Here is an 8,036-nt window from a genome sequence, read left to right as displayed (position 1 = left end):
GTCAGAAATTCTGACTGTTTAGTAACCTAGACCCTCCACTTGAGACCCTATCTACGGGAGGTGGGTTCTTCTAGTTCCCTCTCCCCAATGCTAGTATTTTGGCTAAGGTCATCCCCATTGAGTCCTGAGAGTCTCTCTCCTCCTGGGTATCTGGTACTTTCTAGAGCCCCCCCCACTCCCATCCCACCCCCAGAGGCTGTTTATTTCCATTTATTCTTCTGGCTCTCTAGGCTTCTCTCCCCACCCCCATACTTGATCCTGTTCCTCTCTTCCCCTTCTCCTCCCCTCTCCCATCCAGGTCCCTCTCTTCCTCTGCCTCCAGTGATTATTTTCTCCCTTCTTAGTGGGATCGAAGCATCCTCACTGGGGCCTTTCTGCTTGTTTTACTCCTTATAGTCTGTGGGTTGTATCCTAGGCATTCTGTACTTTTTGGCTAATACCCACATATCAGTGAGCACATGCCATGCATGTCCTTTTGGGACTGAGTTACTTCACTCAGGATGATATTTTCTAGTTCCATCCATTTGTCTGTAAAACTCATGTCCTAGTTTTTAATAGCTGAATAATGTTCCACTGTGTAAATGAACCACATTTTCTGTATCCATTCTTCATAAAGGGACGTCTGGGATGTTTTAGTTTCTGACTATTACAAATAAAGCTGCTATGAACATGGTGGAACATGTGTCCTTGTGGTATGGTGTGGCATCTTTTGGGTATATGCCCAAGAGTGGTATAGCTGGGTCTTCAAGTAGATCTATTTCCAATTTTCTGAGGAACTCCTAGATTGATTTCCAGAGTGGTTGTACCAATATGCGACCCCACCAGCAATGGAGGGTTCTTTCTCCACATTGGATACTCTTCTTGTAAAACACATTTTAGAAGGGCTAATCCATTAGAGAACAAATATAAACAAAAGAAATATAGAGATAATGTTATTAATGTTATTACAAATGTAGTCATACTTGATCTGCATTTTGGTCATTATTATTTTCTATATTAATTTATTTTATTATTTTGTGCTTATGAGTGTTTGCTTATGTGTGTGTGTATATGAGTGTCTATGTATTATGTGCATGTGTATCTGTGTGCTATATGGGTATGCGTGTATATGTGTGTACACGTGTGTAAGTGTGTATGTGAGTGTGCACGTATGGTGTGCATGTGTATCTGTGTGCTATATGGGTATGCGTGTATGTGTGTGTACACGTGTGTAAGTGTGTATGTGTGTATGTGAGTGTGCATGTATGGTGTGCATGTGTATCTGTGTGGTATATGGGTGTGTGTGTATGTGTGTATGGTGTGCATGTGTGGTATATGGGTGTGTGTGTTTGTGTATGTGTGTGAGTGTGTATATATGGTATGCATGTGTATCTGTGTGGCATATGGGTATGTGTGTGTATGTGTGTGTATGTGTATGTATGTATGTATGTATGTATGTATGTATGTATGGTGTGCATGTGTATCTGTGGTGTGTGTGAGTGTATATGTGTGTGTATGTGTGTGTGAATGTATGTGTGTGTGAGTGTGTGTTTGTGTGTGTGAATGTATGTGTGTGTGAGTGTGTGTGTGAATGTATGTGTGTGTGAGTGTGTGTTTGTGTGTGTGTGTGTGTGAGTGTGTATGTTTGTGTGTGTGTGTATCATATACATGCCTACTGTCTGTGATGGTCAGAAAATGACCTCAAATCCTGAGACTGGAGTTATAGACAATTTTGAGCTGAGAGTCAAACCCAGATTCTTTGCAAAAGCAATAGTAATTTAACCATTGAGTCAAGTCTCCAGGGTTAAAACATCATCATGTCATATAACCTTGTTTGAGAACACTGCTCATTTCTACCAGAATTTAACTAGATAAATAAATTGAGTAGTCATTTCTTGCCTATGTTTTCGTGCATTCAGCTAGCTGTCTTAAAAATTAAAAATGTCAGTTAAAGATACAATTTTTTCTATAGTATAATTTAATTTTTAAAGAAGAGTTAAACTAATGATTCCTTTAGAAAGGGAAAAGGCTCCAAAAAATATGGTGCACTATCTCTTCAATCCTATAACATAAATTCATTCAATTTGCATCATTTTTCTGCATCTAAACTCATGCAAATGATTGTTTGGTTTAGCTTATCATAATTTTATTAACAATAGGTCATAATGCTTATATTGGGATATCAAATTCATTTAAATTTTACAATTTCTTGACTCTTCAATTTATTTGGCAGTTAATTAATTTACTTAAAAAGGAAGAACTGGGTATTGCGTGTATGAACAGATGCATTGCAAATATAGTCTGGTATTAACTCTGTACAGCTCTCAAGGATGGCAAAGGGTCACGGATGTATTTAAAGTCACAACAACTTAATTTATTTGAACAGATCAATATAACTAAGACAGTCCACAGGGTTCTTCTGTGTGATAAAGTTGAAATTCTAATTGAAATCTGTTCAAGTCTAGTTGCCTCAGAATTCTCCAGGAGTCAAGTAGATAGAAGTCTGTTTGACAGGCTACAGTAAGGTGGTTGCTACCCATTTCCTTATGACCACAGGCTAGGTATCAGGATGATCCCTGATATTAAACTGATGGACTGTGGAAAGCCTTAGTGAAAATGCTCATTAAACTAAGATGGTGAGAGCTGGAGGTGGTGAAGCATCCCAAGGAAGCCTGGTCTTCCCCACACAATAGGGCAGATGCACACATGAAGTGATGAAGTCTATTGAAAACACCTTTAGGACCAGCACAGGTTCAAATCAGATGAAATTCCAGAACAGAGAAGAGGAAGAGGACACAACACCCCTCATCCCTAACCAAAAACCTACTTGCATTTGAATCCTGCTGGGAGGAGGAAAAGTAACACTCCAGGGCTGGCTCAGGCCCAAGAGTAGCAGGCTCACAGGAACAAGAATCCATGTATTTTTCTGTGCTTTCTCTGTTGTTTTGGTATTTTTTTTTGTCTTATTGGATTATTTATTGTTATTGTTGTTTGTTTGTTTGTTGGGATTTTTGTTGTTGATTTTAGAGAAAGAAAGTAAAGTTGGGTGAGTGGAAGTGGGGGAAGCTAGGAAGGAACTGGAGGAGGGGAAAGGCTACAATCAAAATATACCGTGTGAAAACTTTTAAAATAAATGTGAACAAAGAAGCTCATTTAACTAAAATATTTTAACTGTATTAACTAATTTAAATAATGTAAACATCAGTCCTTCCATTATTTATTTTGCAATAGAAATTATGGTAAAAAAATAAACTAGGGTGTTATGGAATAGTATGGACTAAGATCCAGTAAAAAAAAAATCTCAAATAATGTATCTACATACTAAAACCAGCCCTTCATTGTCAATCATGTTCATTGTGCCATTCCATTTTATATCCACAAGTTTAAATCAGTTCACTGAACACAGTAGGCATTTGCTACTCAGGAAGGCATCTTGAAACCATATTGGTTCTAAATATAAAAGAGGTGTCAACCCTCTTCTCTCTCTCTCTGTCTCTCTCTCTCTCCCTGTTTCTCTCTCTCTCTGTCTCTCTCTCTCTGTCTCTCTCTTCTCTCTCTCTCTCTCTCTCTCTCTCTCAAATGAATTGACATATTCTATTCTCCAAAATAGTCCACTTCAAACCAAGAATAACTACGCATTTCAATCAACTGCAGACAGGACTATAAACTAAACTCCTATTTAATTTACAGTCAAAATTCGAGAAAAGAAAAGCATTCTTTTTATTAATTGCTGGAAATTTAAAAGACCAAGTAGAATATAATTTCCTGGGCAAACCACATATTTTCCTTACTGTATAACTTCCCTGGGGACAGTCTCATCAAAGGGTTTGAATTTGAATGCTACCATGGAGAATGCACAACTTAGAAATTGTCTTTCAAATAACCTGAAGTGAGACAGTCACCTTAAATTAAAGCCTATTTTTGTTTCTCCCCTAAGTCATATGCCTTCATGATTCTGACTTGGAGTGAACATATGTGAAGTTATTTGAATTAGAAGTATGATCTAATACCCGAATACAAGATCTGATGCTACCAAGCACAGTGTGTTAATCCCTTTTGTGATATTCACTCCCTTAGTGGCCTAAGGCAAAAGTCTTTGTCTAGGTTTCAAAGAAATACAAAAGTACGTGGAAATGTGGAATTGGCATGCACCCTCCCAAGCTCTCTACCTCAATCAAAGCGAGAAACTTCCTTGAGATTCAGTTCACGTTCAAACGGAAACTTAGAAGTGGTGTCTGTAGGCAAATAAAATTTTTGAAGCCCTCTTCTCACCTGAGTACAAGTGAAACCCTCCCAAGCAGCTCCAGGCAAGTTGAGGAAAGATTCTCAAGGAGACACTGACCCCTGGAGGCAGAGGGCTCTACCTTTTGGACAGATCTTGTCTATTGTAATTTCAGAGAAACTAAGTAATGGACTGAGAAGAAGAAGGAGTGAGGTCTGTGGCCAGTCCCATTGCACACCCATTCTCCCCGTCTCCCCTTCTCCGTATCCTCTCAAATATTTGTAGAAGACACATCAAGGTTACAAATGCTGGAGCACAGACTTGTCTGAGAGCGTGCACCGCCGTCAAAGCTCAGATTGTTTCTTTTGTCTCCATCTTGAATCAGAAGTGGGTGTTACTCAACACTAAGCAAAAGGTGATGGAAAAAGATTAAATGGAAAAATAATCATGTTTACTTAGTATATTTTGCCAAGTTCAAATTAATTGCATGAAGGCCTAGAATTAACAAAAGACAAGAAAGCTAATTGAAGAAGATCCATTAGAATTATTATGGATGAAATGAAGGTTTTGAAACATTCAGACTCAGATGAAAGTCAAACAAGAGCACTGTGTGACAAGTCTCAGTTACAGTTTTTTTTTTTTTTAATGCCATCCTCCAAACTTGATCCCTGTATCGCCAGCCATCTTTGGGTGACTTTGTGCTTTTATTCATGAAGCTCTATCAACATCGCTGGCTTCACATGATAAAGATAGAGAGGAAGCTGCTTGTCCTATATCCCAGTTAATTTTATCACTCCAAGATAAACACCATGAATGGAAAAAAAAAAAGCAACTCTGGGGAGAAAAGAGTTTATTTGACTTACAGGCTCATCATCAAGACAAGCCAGGCCTGAAACTCAAGGCAGGAATCAGAAGGCAGGAACAGAAGCAGAGGCTGTGACAGACTGCTGCTTTCTGAACTACTTCTCCGTGGCTTGCTCAGCCTGTTTCTTTATACAACCCAGGACTCCTTGTCCAGCGGTGGTGCTGTCCGTAGAGGGCAGGTCCCTCCCATCAATCATCCATCAAGAAAATGTCACACGGTGATGGTCACAGGATAATCTAAGGGAGACACATCCTTAACTATTATTCTCTCTTCCCTGATACTTCTAGGTTTGTGTCCAATTGACAAAACAAACAGAAATTTACATCCTGTGTGACAAAACAGCTTTAGGCAAAAAAGAGTCAACGTGAGTAGTCTTTAACATCTCCAAGATTTCTCTCCTCCTACAATGCACAAAGTAAAATAATTTAAGACAGTGAATAATGCTAATAGACATTATTCCTGGTACAGCATGGCTTAATCACTTGATGGATTACTTAAATTGTAACGGCAACGGATGCTTCCAGTGAGAAAGGCTTTGGTTTTAGTTCAGATCATTAACTTTCTAGTGACATACTAGTGAAGACCAGGCAGGCACATTTTTTCTCCAATAATTGAGCATAAAAATATTTACTCTCACCACCAAAACACTGAGAGGTAAAAGCAATGCTCCCTAATATAGCCTCAAAATGGCTCACGTTATTGACTTAACATGCCAAAGCCTTATTGAATAATATTGTGCTTAAGGCTTTCTATATTACTTTGCTGTGTTAGTTTCCATATGGGTGCTTGTCCATTGAATACCCATGTTTGGGGCTATAACATCATAATGAACAGCAAAAAAAAATTATTAGCAACTTTACTAGAGCCTACCATGCTTTCTTTACATCTGAATTCTGCTCCTAAGGAAAACAGTCTTTAAATTGGGAAACATGGGGCTGAAAAAAACACAAAAAGGAACCCTTGCCTTCTCAGTCTCTAGGAGGTATATATGGCTTTTATATATCTCTAAGATACTTCAACCCCTTAAGTTTATCTCAACTTTCCTATACCTTCTGATTTTCTGCTCTTCAATCTAAAATAGCCTCACTTCACTTTATCGTTTATAAAAATTATGACGACAAAAGTAATTATAACTAATCAAAGATAAAATTAATATGGCGATATAAGGTTTTCAAAGCAGAGTTCATTACAAAAGAAAAATAATAATTTCGCCACCAAAGACAACTGCTTTGAGCTTTTCGGGAGGCTTCTTATTTGGTTTAGCTGAGCACATAAACTACGTCATTTCTACAGTTGCTGTTGTCACATAAGTCTGTTGTAAAAACCCATTTTGTGTTGTTTCTGTTTTTAATCATTTCTTTTCACTGTTCGAGGATTTCACACGTGCATACAGTGTGATTTGACTAAGTCTATCCCCTTCCCCTTTCTCCTCTTCTTCCATTTTCCTTCCCAAATTGACTTGTACTATTTAAAAAAGACTGTTTTCATTTAGTGTGTCCCATGTGTGCCCTTGAGGGAACTATCTATTGGAGCATGGTAGTCTCTCAGCTGACATATATCTGAAGAAAACTGATTCGCCCTGCCTCAGCAGCCACCAGTCGCTAAGAGTTCTTCGGATGATGCTGGGACTTCATACGGTCATTCCCTATGCTTGTTAGGGTTTTGAATGACTTGATCTTGTGCAAGTCTTGGGAATGTGCTCTTAACCACTGGAAGCTCATGTGATGACCCTGCCATTTTTGGTAACGTCTACTGTTCTTCTGCAGCTATTCACTACTTCTGGATCTTTCAATATTTCCACTCCCTCTCTAGTGATGATTTCTGACTCCTGCGGAAGAGAAAATAGGATTTAGATGTTCCATTTAGAGTTGAGCACCCCATGATTCTCTGCGTACTGGCCAGTGCTTATTCTCTGTATTAACCATTATATATGGCCGAAACACTGTGATGAGAGTTGAAAGATGCACTAGTATATGAGAATAAGGTACTAATTCTGGTGAAGTTTATTACTATATGGATTTAGCAAAATAATTGCATTAGTTCTGCCCTAGGACCTTAGATCTAGGCAACCATGAGGTTCTAGTCTGATTATATTCTCAGTCATGTGTTCTGTCTTGTGAAACATGCATAAAATCCAACCAGAACATGATTGCTTCTTACCATTATACCCAGGCAACTATTGCACCAAGAGCATAGGTTGCCATGGAAGTCCTTATTTTAACTCTCAGGGTTAGTAGCCTAGTAAGAGTGTAGTTCACTTGTTTCTCCTGGTTGTATACGTAGAGACATCCAGCACTCTGAAAGCTAGCCAATCTGGATGGAGCTTCCAGAAGTCCCCATCAGTGCTGAAGATTGCCAAAGTTCCCCCCAGCTATCATCTTTGTGTCTTACTTTCTATGTTTAATTATTTTGATTACAGGGATAGGGAATGAACATTGTTCTTTCCAAAATTTTATTTTGCTAGGATCCGCTTTCTATTTTAAGATTATATCTGAAAGCTTGAGAAAGTTTTTTTTTTTTTGTTCATAAACTTAGTCTAAGAATTTAGCCTAATTCAAATGCACAGTATCCAAACTTTTTGTTTTACATTCATACCGTTTGATTTCTTTACTTTTCAACTCTCAGAGAATATGTATTCCATGAGTACTGGGTGAGAATCTGAAATGAAAAGCACAATCCCATTACAGAGCCGTCTTCATCAGGCTCCTCCACAGGTGGCTCATTCAAGATCTCATGCAGCGGTCTTGGTCCTTTCTGCATCTCTCAACCCCTCAGTTCTGATATCTCCTGCCGAACGGATTTCAAGCATACTTTTCTGTAAATGACTGAAAAAAAACTCTGACTTTGAATTCCTCTAGAGCATACTAGGAGCTATTGTCTCATATTATTGGATATTTTGGGCCACGTGTCCATCAGTGACTAGATTCTTCATGTGGAACTTGAAATGATTGGGTATCTGTTGATATGGAA

The sequence above is a fragment of the Rattus norvegicus genome, chromosome 2, assembly GCF_036323735.1.
Source record: "Rattus norvegicus strain BN/NHsdMcwi chromosome 2, GRCr8, whole genome shotgun sequence".
Lineage (NCBI taxonomy): Eukaryota > Metazoa > Chordata > Mammalia > Rodentia > Muridae > Rattus > Rattus norvegicus.
Note: the sequence above shows the minus strand (reverse complement) of the source record.